The 14,645-nt window shown below is 50.3% G+C and overlaps 3 non-coding genes across 3 annotated transcripts; all 3 read right to left on the bottom strand.

Moving 5' to 3' along the window:
• Positions 1 to 5,272: 5,272 nt before the first annotated feature.
• Positions 5,273 to 5,344, bottom strand: trnae-cuc. The gene has a single exon. It is a non-coding gene; the product is annotated as a tRNA-Glu (tRNA).
• A 7,559-nt stretch (positions 5,345 to 12,903) lies between these two features.
• Positions 12,904 to 12,975, bottom strand: trnae-cuc. Its single transcript has one exon. It is a non-coding gene; the product is annotated as a tRNA-Glu (tRNA).
• Positions 12,976 to 13,160: 185 nt separating this feature from the next.
• On the bottom strand, positions 13,161 to 13,232 carry trnae-cuc. The gene has a single exon. It is a non-coding gene; the product is annotated as a tRNA-Glu (tRNA).
• Positions 13,233 to 14,645: the final 1,413 nt, after the last annotated feature.

Genomic DNA, 14,645 nt, shown 5'->3' with positions numbered 1-14,645 from the left:
CTTGGGGTCTCACAGTTAATGCACTCACGGCTTGTGGACTCACAGTTCAGTCACTCACGGCTTGCGGAATCACAGTTCAGTCACTCACGGCTTGTGGACTCACAGTTCAGTCACTCACGGCTTGTGGGCTCACAGTTCAGTCACTCACGGCTTGTGCTCACAGTTCAGTCACTCACGGCTTGTGGACTCACAGTTCAGTCGCTGACGGATTGTGGACTCACAGTTCAGTCACGGCTTGTGGACTCACAGCTCAGTCGCTCACGGCTTGTGGACTCACAGTTCAGTCGCTCACGGCTTGTGGACTCACAGTTCAGTCACTCACGGCTTGTGGACTCACATTTCCGACACTCTCGGCTTGTTGATTGACAGTTCTGTCACTCACGGCTTGTGGACTCATAGTTCACACAGCCACGGCTTGTGGGCTCACACTTCAATCACGCACGGCTTGTAGACTCACAGTTTACTCACTCACTGCTTGTGGACTCTCATTTCAGTCACTCACGGCTTGCGGCTTCAGAGTTCACTCAGTCACGATTGCGGACTGACAGTTCATTCAGCCACGGCTTGTGGACTCCCAGTTCACTCACCCACGGCTTGTGGACTCACAGTTCAGTCACTCACGGCTTGTGGACTCAAAGTTCAGGCACTCACGGCTTGTGGACTCACAGTTCAGTCACTCACGGCTTGCGGAATCACAGTTCAGTCACTCACGGCTTGTGGACTCATAGTTCACACAGCCACGGCTTTTGGACTCACACTTCAATCACGCACGGCTGGTTGACTCACAGTTTACTCACTCACTGCTTGTGGACTCTCATTTCAGTCACGCACGGCTTGTGGACTCACAGTTCAGTAAATCACGGCTTGTGGACTCACAGTTCAGGCACTCACGGCTTGTGGACTCACAATTCAGTCACTCACGGCTTGCGGAATCACAGTTCAGTCACTCACGGCTTGTGGACTCACAGTTCAGTCACTCACGGCTTGTGGGCTCACAGTTCAGTCACTCAGGGCTTGTGCGCACAGTTCAGTCACTCACGGCTTGTGGACTCACAGTTCAGTCACTCGCGGCTTGTGGGCTCACAGTTCAGTCACTCACGACGTGGACTCACAGTTCAGTCACTCACGACTTGTGGACTCACAGTTCCGTCATTCACGGCTTGTGGGCTCACAGTTCAGTCACTCACGGCTTGTGGACTCACAGTTCAGACACTCTGGGCTTGTTGACTGACAGTTCAGTCACTCAGGGCTTGTGGACTCATGGTTCACACAGCGACGGCTTCTGGACTCACACTTCAATCACGCACGGCTTGTAGACTCCCAGTTTACTCACTCGCTGCTTGTGGACTCACAGTTAATTCGCTCACGGCTCGTGGGCTCGCAGTTCAGTCATTCACGGCTTGTGCACTCATAGTTCAGTCATTCACGGCTTGTGCACTCACAGTTCAGTCATTCACGGCTTGTGGGCTCACAGTTCAGTCACTCACGGCTTGCGGACTCACAGTTCAGTCATTCACGGCTTGTGGGCTCACAGTTCAGGCCCTCGCGGCTTGTGGACTCACGGTTCAGTCACTCATGGCTTGTGGGCTCACAGTTCAGACACTCTGGGCTTGTTGACTGACAGTTCAGTCACTCAGGGCTTGTGGACTCATGGTTCACACAGCGACGGCTTCTGGACTCACACTTCAATCACGCACGGCTTGTAGACTCCCAGTTTACTCACTCGCTGCTTGTGGACTCACAGTTAATTCGCTCACGGCTCGTGGACTCGCAGTTCAGTCATTCACGGCTTGTGCACTCACAGTTCAGTCATTCACGGCTTGTGCACTCACAGTTCAGTCATTCACGGCTTGTGGGCTCACAGTTCAGTCACTCACGGCTTGCGGACTCGCAGTTCAGTCATTCACGGCTTGTGGGCTCACAGTTCAGGCCCTCGCGGCTTGTGGACTCACGGTTCAGTCACTCACGGCTTGTGGGCTCACAGTTAATTCGCTCACGGCTCGTGGGCTCACAGTTCAGTCACTCACGGCTTGTGGACTTACATTTCAGTCACTCAGGTCTAGCGGCCGCAGAGTTCACTCAGTCACGATTGTGGACTGACAGTTCATTCAGCCACGGCTTGTGGACTCCCAGTTCAGTCACTCACGGCTTGTGGACTCATAGTTCAATCACACACGGCTTGTGGACTCACAGTTCAGTCACTCACGGCTTGTGGGCTCACAGTTAATTCGCTCACGGCTCGTGGGCTCACAGTTCAGTCACTCACGATTGTGGACTGACAGTTCATTCAGCCACGGCTTGTGGACTCACAGTTCAGTCACTCACGGCTTGTGGACTCACAGTTCAGTCACTCACGGCTTGCGGACTCGCAGTTCAGTAAATCACGGCTGGTGGACTCACAGTTCAGGCACTCACGGCTTGTGGACTCACAGTTCAGTCACTCACGGCTTGCGTAATCACAGTTCAGTCACTCACGGCTTGTGGGCTCACAGTTCAGTCCCTCACGGCTTGTGGACTCACAGTTCACTTACTCGCCGTTGTGGACTCACAGTTCAGTAAATCACGGCCTGTGGACTCAGAATCCAGGCACTCGCGGCTTGTGGACTCACAGTTCAGTTACTCACGACGTGGACTCACAGTTCAGTCACTCACGACTTGTGGAATCACAGTTCAGTCACTCACGGCTTGTGGACTCACAGATCAGTAAATCACGGCTTGTGGACTCACGGTTCAGGCACTCACGGTTTGTGGACTCACAGTTCAGTCACTCATGGCTTACGGAATCACAGTTCAGTCACTCACGGCTTGTGGGCTCACAGTTCAGTCACTCACGGCTTGTGGACCCACAGTTCAGACACTATGGGGTTGTTGACTGACAGTTCAGTCACTCAGGGCTTGTGGACTCATGGTTCACACAGCGACGGCTTCTGGACTCACACTTCAATCACGTACGGCTTGTAGACTCCCAGTTTACTCACTCGCTGCTTGTGGACTCACAGTTAATTCGCTCACGGCTCGTGGGCTCACAGTTCAGTCATTCACGGCTTGTGCACTCACAGTTCGGTCATTCACGGCTTGTGGGCTCGCAGTTCAGTCACTCACGGCTTGTGGGCTTACATTTCAGTCACTCACGTCTTGCGGCCTCAGAGTTCACTCAGTCACGATTGTGGACTGACAGTTCATTCAGCCACGGCTTGTGGACTCCCAGTTCAGCCACTCACGGCTTGTGGACTCACAGTTCAGTCACACACGGCGTGTGGACTCACAGTTCAGTCACTCACGGCTTGTGGGCTCACAGTTAATTCGCTCACGGCTCGTGGGCTCACAGTTCCGTCATTCACGGCTTGTGCACTCACAGTTCAGTCATTCACGGCTTGTGGGCTCACAGTTCAGTCACTCGCGGCTTGTGGACTTACATTTCAGTCATTCACGTCTTGCGGCCTCAGAGTTCACTCAGCCACGATTGTGGACTGACAGTTCATTCAGCCACGTCTTGTGGACTCCCAGTTCAGTCACTCACGGCTTGTGGGCTCATAGTTCAATCACACACGGCTTGTGGACTCACAGTTCAGTCACTCACTGCTTGTCGGCACACAGTTAATTCGCGCACGGCTCGTGGGCTCACAATTCACTCACTCACGGCTTGTGCACTCACAGTTCAGTCACTCACGGCCTGTGGGCTCACAGCTCAGTCACTGACGGCTTGTGGGCTCACAGTTCAGTCACTCACGGCATGTGGACTCACAGTTCAGTCACTCACGGCTTTTGGGCGCACAGTTCAGTCCCTCAGGGCTTGTGGACTCACAGTTCAGTCACTCATGGCTTGTGGGCTCACAGTTAATTCGCTCACGGCTCGTGGGCTCGCAGTTCAGTCACTCACGGCTTGTGGACTTACATTTCAGTCACTCACGTCTTGCGGCCTCAGAGGTCACTCAGTCACGATTGTGGACCGACAGTTCATTCAGCCACGGCTTGTGGACTCCCAGTTCAGTCACTCACGGCTTGTGGGCTCACAGTTCCGTCCCTCACGTCTTGTGGACTCACAGTTCAGTCACTCGCTGCTTGTGAGCTCATAGTTCAGTCCCTCACGGCTTGTGGACTCACAGTTCAGTCACTCACGGCTTGCGGCCTCAGAGTTAACTCAGGCGCGGATTGTGGACTTACAGTTCACTCAGCCATGGCTTGTGGACGCCCAATTCAATGACTCGCGGCTTGTGGACTCACAGTTCACTCACTCGCCGCTTGTGGACACAAAGCTCAGTAAATCACGGCTTGTGCACGCACAATTCAGGCACTCACGGCTTGTGGACTCACATTTCAGTCACTCACGGCTTGTGGACTCACAGATCAGTAAATCACGGCTTGTGGACTCACAGTTCAGGCACTCACGGCTTGTGGACTCACAGTTCAGTCACTCTTGGCTTACGGAATCACAGTTCAGTCCCTCACGGCTTGTGGGCTCACGGTTCACTCACTCACGGCTTGAGGCCTCAGAGTTCACTCAGTCATGATTGTGGACTGACATTTCATTCAGCCACGGCTTGTGGACCCAGTTCAATCACTCACGGCTTGTGGACACGCAGTTCAGTCACTCACGGCTTGTGGACTTCATTTCAGTCACTCACGGCTTGTGGACTCACAGTTCAGTCACTCGCGGCTTGTGGACACATAGTTCAGTCACTCACGGCTTGTGGACTTACATTTCAGTCACTCGCGGCTTGTGGACTCACAATTCAGTCACTCACGGCTTGTGGACTTACATTTCAGTCACTCACGGCTTGCGGCCTCAGAGTTCACTCAGTCACGGATTGAGGACTTACAGTTCCCTCAGCCACGGTTTGTGGACTCCCAGTTCAGCCACTCACGGCTTGTGGACTCACAGTTCAGTCACTCACGGTTTGTGGACTCACAGAGGATCTCCGGTTTCCTCCCACACTCCAAAGACGTACAGGTTTGTAGGTTCGTAGGTCATTAACTGCTGGTAATTGTAAATTGTCCCTAGTATGTGTAGGATAGTGTTAATTTGCAGGGATCACCGGTCGGCGCGGACTCAGTGGGCCGAAGGTCCTGTTTTCGCGCTGTATCTCTAAACTAAACCAAAGCATCTGCATGCTGCCTGACCCGCTGAGTTACTCCAGCTTTTTGTGTCTAACTTTGGTTTAAAGCAGCATCTGCAGTTCCTTCCTACACATTTCATCTGCAGTTCCGTGTTCCTGCCCCAGAGAGATTCCTTGTGTGAAGGGCAGCAAAGCAGTGGGACCAAAAGCTGCCTTTCCCTGACCGGGAATCGAACCCGGGCCGCGGCGGTGAGAGCGCCGAATCCTAACCACTAGACCACCAGGGAAACTGCCACTGAGGCAGACATTGTACTACTGCCTCTTGCAATTACTCACACTCATTCTCACCGCTTTCCACACCTACAACACATAGTAGCTGAACAAATGTCTCCTCGTCCCTAACTCAACAATATGGGGCTCTGCTAAGATTACAGCTGCAATATTCTGCCTACGTCTGCTCTCCCAACTCAAACAACAGTGTATCTAAGAGAAAGATAAAACACAGGCAGCATCTCTGGACAACATGGATAGGTGCACTTTCTGTCTATATTAGTAAACCAGTATCGCGCCACCCGGCGGTTAGGCCACTTACTATGCGAACCCCCGGCAGTCGGGGATAGGGTCCGTGTCTGAGTCTGAAGAAGGGTTTCGACTCGAATCGTTGCCTATTTCCTTCGCTCCATCGATGCTGCCTCACCCGCTGAGTTTCTCCAGCATTTTCGTCTACCTTCGATTTTACAGCATCTGCAGTTCCTTCTTAAACAAATGACGGGAAGGAGTTGTCACGGGGTTTAGGGGTGTGCCCTAGTATAAGCATTGAGCCCCCGGTCAGCCTTCCCCTATTCGCGTGCGTGTTGTTCTCTTTACTTCAACAATAAAGATCTCGTACATTGGCTTGCTTATTCGTCCACCATATTGGTGACCCCGACTATCCAAAACGGTCATTTTGGATTTCAATGATATTTGCAGCCAACGACCAACCTCAACAGCCCGAGGTCGCTGACAATCCATCCCAGCGGAACGCTGTCTCCCTGAAGCTGCCCATGTTCTGGACATCGCAGCCCCAGGTATGTTTCCAACAAGCCGCGGCCCAGGTCCACGTTCGACGCATCAGGGACGATGGCACCCGGACTACCATGTGGCTTTGACAATAGACAATAAACAACAGGTGCAGGAATAGACCATTTGGCCCTTCGAGCCAGCATTCATGGCTGATCATCCCCATCAATATCCCGTTCCTGCTTTCGCCCCATATCCCCTGACTCCGCTATCTTTAAGAGCCCTATCTAGCTCTCTCTTGAAAGCATCCAGAGAACCTGAGGCAGAGAATTCCACAGACTCGCCACTCTCTGTGAGAAAAAGTGTTTCCTCGTCTCCGTTCTAAATGGCTTACTCCTTATTCTTAAACTGTGTGGCCCCTGGTTCTGGACTCCCCCAACATCGGGAACATGTTTCCTGCCTCTAGTCTGTCCAAGCCCTTAACAATCTTATATGTTTCAATGAGATGCCCTCTCATCCTTCTAAACTCCAGAGTATACAATCCCAGCCGCTCTATTCTCTCAGTCCGGCCATCCCGGGAATTAACCTTGTAAACCTACGCTGCACTCCCTCGATAGCAAGAATGTCCTTCCTCAAATTAGGGGACCAAAACTGCACACAATACTCCAGGTGTGGTCTCACTAGGGCTCTGTACAACTGCAGAAGGGCCTCTTCGCTCCTATATTCGATTCCACTAGTTATAAAGACCAACAGGCCATTCGCTTTCTTCATTGCCTGCTGTACCTGCATGCTTACTTTGGATCAGGAGACTGCTGCAGTGCTTCAGTCTGCTTCAGTCTGAAGAAGGATTTCGGCCCGAAACGTTGCCTATCTTCTTCGCTCCATAGATGCTGCTGCACCAGCTGAGTTTCTCCAGTATTTTTGTCAGCCTTAAAACACTGCTCTTGCGGACCTTCGGGCTTAGCCGCCGGGACCCCGCATCGCGGCTCATGCATGTGGGCTGCCTCGACGATCGCTAGCCGCCGGAGCCCATGAGCGAGATGCTCACCCTGCCTGCTCTTCGAGCGCGACTTCTTGGAACAGATACCGGACGACGTCTGCCTGCTTCTCGCCGGTGAGGATTTTGCAGACTCCCTGCAGCTAGCGGAGCTGTGGCAAGCCTCGATCATCGGGCATCGGGGATGCCTTCGAAGGCCCAGAAACCAGGCCCTGCGTCCACCGGGAGTTCAGCTGCGCCGCCGCCTGAACCCGAACGACCCCGGTAAGGGGGACGTGGTGTTACTACCACCTGCGCTAGGGTCCCGCAGCACGTCAGTGCCGCTCGCCCTGCTCGTATCCGGGAGATGCCGGGCCCGGCCACCAGTAGCCGCTGTGGCGTTCAGCCTGAATCGTCGCCTCTATGCTTGGGATCGACACTCGGGACATAGAAACACAGAAACATAGAAAATAGGTGCAGGAATAGGCCATTCGGCCCTTCGAGCCTGCACCGCCATTCAATATGATCATGGCTGATCATCCAACTCAGTATCCTGTACCTGCCTTCTCTCCATACCCACCTGATCCCTTTAGCCACAAGGGCCACATCTAACTCCCTCTTAAATATAGCCAATGAACTGGCCCCAACTACCTTATGTGGCAGAGAATTCCAGAGACTCACCACTCTCTGTGTGAAAAATGTTTTTCTCATCTCGGTCCTAAAATATTTCCCCCTTATCCTTAAACTGTGACCCCTTGTTCTGGACTTCCCCAACATCGGGAACAATCTTCCTGCATCTAGCCTGTCCAACCCCTTAAGTTTCTATAAGATCCCTCCTCAATCTTCTAAAGTATAGCGAGTACAAGCCGAGTCTATCCAGTCTTTCTTCATATGAAAGTCCTGCCATCCCAGGAATCAGTCTGCTGAACCTTCTCTGTACTCCCTCTATGGCAAGAATGTATTTCCTCAGATTAGGAGACCAAAACTGTACGAAATACTCACCAAGACCCTGTACAAGTGACGACGGTTCCTTGTTGATGCGGGCGCGGAGGTTAGCGTTTTACTCCCGTCGAGGATGGACACTCGTTCTGGCAAGCAGGGGCCTTCGCTGACCGCAGTCAACGGCAGCTCCATACGGACGTTCGCACGTTCCCGCTCATCTTTGGCCCATGCCATTGTACCTGGACCTTTATGGTGTCCGGCGTTTCCAGCAGTTGCTGGGCCCAGATTTCCTCTGGGTCCAATCCCTGTTGGTGGATGAGTGTTGGCAATGCCTCGTTCGTCTACCCTTTCGATTTCGTGCCTCCGGTTCGGGGGGGGGGGGGTCCTGTGGCGCCACCTGGTGGTTAGGCTACTTACTACGAGAACCCTCGACAGTCGGGGGCAGGGTCACAGGGTTTAGGGGTCTGCCCTGGGATAAGTATTCAGATTCAGATTCAGATTCAATCTTTATTGTCATTGTGCAGTGTACAGTACAGAGCCAACGAAATGCAGTTAGCATCTCCCCAGAAGAACTAACATGGAATAGTGAGCAATAAATATATATACGTACACACAGTAGTAGTAGTGCAATTTTTCTGGGGGAAGGAGTGTCCGGGGGGTGACTGGCAATCACCAAGGTGCAGAGTTAAGTAATATAACAGCCGCAGGGAAGAAGCTGTTCCTGGACCTGCTGGTCCGGCAACGGAGAGACTTGTAGCGTCTCCCGGATGGGAGGAAGGTAAACAGTCTGTGGCTGGGGTGAGAGCAGTCCTTGACGATGCTGCGCGCCCTCCGCAGACAACGCTTGCTCTGGACAGACTCAATGGAGTGGAGTGAGGAACCGGCGATGTGTTGGGCAGTTCTCACCACCCTCTGCAGTGCTTTCCGGTCGGAGACAGAACAGTTGCCATACCATACTGTGATACAGTTGGTAAGGATGCTCTCGATGGTGCAGCGGTAGAAGTTCACCAGAATCTGAGGAGACAGATGGACATTCTTTAGTCTCCTCAGGAAGTAGAGACACTGGTGAGCCTTCTTGACCAGTGTTGAGGTATTGTGGGTCATTTTTCTCCATTCGCGTGTGTGTTGTTCTCTTTACTTCAACAATAAAGATCTCTTTGATTCGCCATCCGTGGATTCGCCCGCCATACCAGCATCTGCAGTTTCTTGTAATAGGAAGATTGTGCCACGCGAACTGTGCCACGCGACAATGAGAGTAGGAATGGAGCGAGGTGGAGGATAAAGGCGTGGCTGAAATACTGGTGCAGAGGGCAGGGATTCAAGTTTCTGGATCATTGGGACTTCTTTTGGGTAAGGTGGGACCTGTACAGAAAGGATGGGTTGCACTTGAACCCGAGGGGGACCCATATCCTGGCGGGGAAATTTGCAAAGGCTACTGGGGAGCCTTTAAACTAGAATGGTTGGGGCGAGGGACTCAAATAGAGAAAGCTAGTAGACAGAATGGGAGGCAGGAAGCAGAAAAGGGAAGCACTCGGACACAAAAGGAGAAAGAAGAAAAAGGAAATAAACAGAGAATAAGAGGCGGGGGGTTTCTTAAATGTGCATATTTTAATGCTAGGAGCATTGTAAGAAAGGTGGATGAGCTTAGAGTCTGGATAGACACCTGTAAGTATGATGTTGTGGCAATCAGTGAAACATGGTTGCAGGAGGGGTGTGATTGGAAACTAAATATTCCAGGATTTCGTAGCTTCAGGTGTGATAGAATTGGAGGGGCAAGAGGTGGAGGTGTTGCATTGCTAGTCAGGGAAGATATTACAGCTGTGCTTTGGCAGGATAGATTGGAGGGCTCATCTAGGGAGGCTATTTGGGTGGAACTGAGAAGTGGGAAAGGTGTAGCAACACTTATAGGGGTGTATTATAGACCGCCAAATGGGGATCGAGAATTGGAAGAGCAAATATGTAAGGAGATAGCAGATATTAGTAGTAAGCACAAGGTAGTGATTGTGGGAGATTTCAACTTTCCACACATAGACTGGGAAACACATTCTGTAAATGGGCTGGATGGGTTGGAGTTTGTAAAATGTGTGCAGGATAGTTTTTTGCAGCAATACATAGAGGTACCCACTAGAGGAGGGGCAGTGCTGGACCTCCTGTTAGGAAATGAGACGGGACATGTGGCGGAGGTATGCGTTGGGAGCACTTCGGGTCCAGTGATCACAATACCATTAGTTTCAATATAATTATGGAGAGGGTCAGAACTGGACCTAGGGTTGAGATTTTTGATTGGAGAAAGGCTAACTTTGATGAAATGCGAAATGATTTAAAAGGAGTGAACTGGGACATTTTGTTTTATGGGAAGGATGTAGAAGAGAAATGGAGGACATATAAAGGGGAAATTTTAAGAGTACAGAACCTTTATGTTCCTGTTCGGTTGAAAGGAAACAGTAAAAATTGGAAAGAGCCCTGGTTTTCAAGGGAAATTGGACATCTTGTTCGGAAAAAGAGGGAGATCTACAATAATTATAGGCAGCATGAAGTAAATCAGGTGCTTGAGGAGTATAAGGAATGTAAAAAGAATCTTAAGAAAGAAATTAGAAAAGCTAAAAGAAGACATGAGTTTGCTTTGGCAAGTAAGGTGTAAGTAAATCCAAAGGGTTTCTACAGCTATATTAATAGCAAAAGGATAATGAGGGATAAAATTGGTCCATTGGAGAGACAGAGTGGACAGCTATCTGCAGAGCCAAAAGAGATGGGGGAGATATTGAACAATTTCTTTTCTTCGGCATTCACCAAGGAGAAGGATATTAAATTATGTGAGGTAAGGGAAACTAGTAGAGTAGCTATGGATACTATGAGTTTCAAAGTAAAAGAAGTACTGACACTTTTGAAAAATATAAAAGTGGATAAGTCTCCAGGTCCTGACAGGATATTCCCTAGGACATTGAGGGAAGTTAGTGTAGAAATAGCCGGGGCTATGACAGAAATATTTCAAATGTCATTAGAAACGGGAATAGTCCCCGAGGATTGGCGTACTGCGCATGTTGTTCCATTGTTTAAAAAGGGTTCTAAGAGTAAACCTAACAATTATAGACCTGTTAGTTTGACATCAGTGGTGGGCGAATTAATGGAAAAGATACTTAGAGATAATATATATAAGCATCTGGATAAACAGGGTCTGATTAGGAACAGTCGACATGGATTTGTGCCTGGAAGGTCATGTTTGACTAATCTTCTTGAATTTTTTGAAGAGGTTACTAGGGAAATTGACGAGGGTAAAGCAGTGGATGTTGTCTATATGGACTTTAGTAAGGCCTTTGACAAGGTTCCTCATGGAAGGTTGGTTAAGAAGGTTCAACTGTTGGGTATAAATGCAGGAGTAGCAAGATGGATTCAACAGTGGCTGAATGGGAGACGCCAGAGGGTAATGGTGGATGGCTGTTTGTCGGGTTGGAGGCAGGTGACTAGTGGGGTGCCTCAGGGATCTGTGTTGGGTCCTTTGTTGTTTGTCATGTACATCAATGATCTGGATGAAGGTGTGGTAAATTGGATTAGTAAGTATGCAGATGATACCAAGATAGCGGGTGTTGTGGATAATGAAGAGGATTTCCAAAGTCTACAGAGTGATTTAGGCCATTTGGAAGAATGGGCTGAAAGATGGCAGATGGAGTTTAATGTTGATAAATGTGAAGTGCTACACCTTGGCAGGACAAATCAAAATAGGACATACATGGTAAATGGTAGGGAATTGAAGAATGCAGTTGAACAGAGGGATCTGGGAATAACCGTGCATAGTTCCTTGAAGGTAGAATCTCATATAGATAGGGTGGTAAAGAAAGCTTTTGGTATGCTAGCCTTTCTAAATCAGAGCATTGAATATAGATTCTGGGATGTAATGTTAAAATTGTACAAGGCATCGGTGAGACCAAATCTGGAGTATGGTGCACAATTTTGGTCGCCCAATTATAGGAAGGATGTCAACAAAATAGAGATAGTACAGAGGAGATTTATTAGAATGTTGCCTGGGTTTCAACAATTAAGTTACAGAGAAAGGTTGAATAAGTTAGGTTTTTATTCTCTGGAGCGCAGAAGGTTAAGGGGGTACTTGATAGGGGTCTTTAAAATGATGAGAGGGATAGACAGAGTTGCTGTGGACAAGCTTTTCCCTTTGAGAATAGGGAAGATTCAAACAAGAGGACATGACTTCAGAATTAAGGAACAGAAGTTTAGGGGTAACATGAGGGGGAACTTCTTTACTCAGAGAGTGGTAGCGGTGTGGAATGAGCTTCCAGTGGAAGTGGTGGAGGCAGATTCGTTGGTATCATTTAAAAATAAATTGGATAGGCATATGGATGAGAAGGGAATGGAGGGTTATGGTATGAGTGCAGGCAGGTGGGACTAAGGGAAAAGAATTGTTCGGCACGGACTTGTAGGGCCGAGATGGCCTGTTTCCGTGCTGTAATTGTTATATGGTTATATGGTTATAGGAAGGAACTGCAGATCCTGGTTTGTTCCAAAGATTGACACAAAGTAACTCGGTGGCTCGGGCAGCATCTGTGGAGAACATGGAAAGGCTGCAATCTTTTCCAGACTGATCCCAACCCAGAACCAACACCATTCTCCCCGTGACCGCGTGAGTTTTCTCCGGGTGCTCTGGTTACCAAAGATACTCCTCTAGTATATTTGCTGGTTACCTCACACACTCCAAAGACGAACCGGTTTGTAGGTTAATTGGCTTGGTATAAATGCAAATTGTCCCTAGTGTGCGTAGGATAGTGTTAATGTGTGGGGATCGCTGGTCGGCATGAGTTCGGTAGGCCGAAGGGCCTGTTTCTGCAGTGTATCTCGGTACTAAAACTAAATTAATCTAAACAAAATGTGCATTCTCGTATTTCTGCACCAGAGAAATTCATGAAAATCCAAAAGCTGCCGTTCACTGACCGGGATTCGAACCCGGGCCGCGGCGGTGAGAGCGCCGAATCCTAACCACTAGACCACCAGGGAAGCTATAAGCGCCGTGAACATTGCATAATGTCCTGCCGTAGTGATTCAGGCACCGTATATCTTTAGACGACGTGATAACACTACATTAAACACAGAAATGTGGACAACATGTGCAGGAATAGGCTTATTCTTAAACTAAATCTGCACTTTCGTATTTCTGCACCAGAGAAATTCAAAAGCTGCCGTTCCCTGACCGGGAATCGAACCCGGGCCGCGGCGGTGAGAGCGCCGAATCCTAACCACTAGACCACCAGGGAAACTGTAAGCGCAGCGAACATTGCATATATTCCTCTTGCATTGACTCACACAGCATGAAACTTGCATGGGTTGTATTACAGCGCAGGGAAAAGTTCTTTGCTGCAGCGTGTACCGAGTATCTCCGGCTCCCTGCCTCTAGGCTCGGCTGTCTCCCTGCCGCCCGGGCTGTGGGTAAAGGGGACAGGGCAAGGGGTTCACGTACAAGACCAGCACAGCTGTAATCTCCTCTCCTCCCCTACCCTCCCTCTCCTCTCCCCTACTCGCGTCCGGACGCGAACCCCCGCGGCACCGTTTGCAAAGAGGAGGCGTCAAAGGGGCGGAGATGTCTAATGAAACCCTTTCCCCTCCCCGCTCCTACCTTAAGGAGAGCTGAACTGGCCAAATATTCACTCGTTATACAGAAACAAAGAACTGCAGATAGACACTAAGCGCTGGAGTAACTCAGCGGGTCAGGCAGCATCTCTGGAGAACGTGGACAGGTGACGTTTCGAGCCTGTACCCTTCTTCAGGTTGATTGTAGACCCCCCCCCCCCCCCATCAAACTTCTCCTGTCCAAGTGCTGCAGTAAATGCTGTCCAACGCCGACCCCTGCTGGAGCAAGGCGGGAGGTGCAGTCAGTGGAGACAGACAAGACACAAAATGCTGGAGTAACTCAGCGGCCACGCATCTCTGGAGAACGTGGAACAGGCGCCGTTTCTGGCCGGGACCATTCTTCAGTCCGTTCCTTGTTCCCGCACCAGAGAGGTTCCTTGTGTGAAGGGCAGCAACGCAGTGGGACCAAAAGCTGCCTTCCCCGGACCGGGAATCTGACACCGTGTGCCTATATCAGTAATTCAGCATCTGCTGTTCCTCCTATCCACGTCAGATGGAACCATGATGAGTCTGAAGAAGGGTCCCGATCCAAAACGTCACCTGCCCATGTTCTCCAGAGATGTTGCCTGACCCGCTGAGTTACTCCAACATTTTGTGTCTATCTGCAGTTCTTTGTTTCTGTTTGACGAGTGAGATTTCACCAGTTCAGCTCTCCTTAAAGTAGGAGCGGCGAAGGGGGAATGGTTTCAGGAGACATCTCGGTCCCTTTGACAAACGGTGCCGGGGGTTCGAGCCCAGACACCCCGGAGAAGGGGAGGGGTGGGGGATGAGGGGAGGATGGGTAGAGGAGAGGGGAGGGGAGAGGAGAGGACGATCCCAGAGGGAAATTACGAGATTACAACTGCTGCACCCGCTGAGTTTCTCCAGCATTTTTGTGTACCATTTACCCACACCCTGGGCGGTAGCGAGATCGCCGAACCTAGAGGGAAGCAGCAGAAGATACTCGCTACCCGCTGCAGCAAAGAACCTTACCCTGCGCTGTAATGCCACTCATGCTGTGTGAATCATTGCGGGAGCAAACTGTACAATCTCTATTGCGT

The sequence above is a fragment of the Amblyraja radiata genome (assembly GCF_010909765.2).
Source record: "Amblyraja radiata isolate CabotCenter1 chromosome 43 unlocalized genomic scaffold, sAmbRad1.1.pri SUPER_43_unloc_1, whole genome shotgun sequence".
NCBI classification, from domain to species: Eukaryota; Metazoa; Chordata; class Chondrichthyes; order Rajiformes; family Rajidae; genus Amblyraja; species Amblyraja radiata.
Note: the sequence above shows the minus strand (reverse complement) of the source record. Positions and strands in the feature narration are given on the sequence as shown.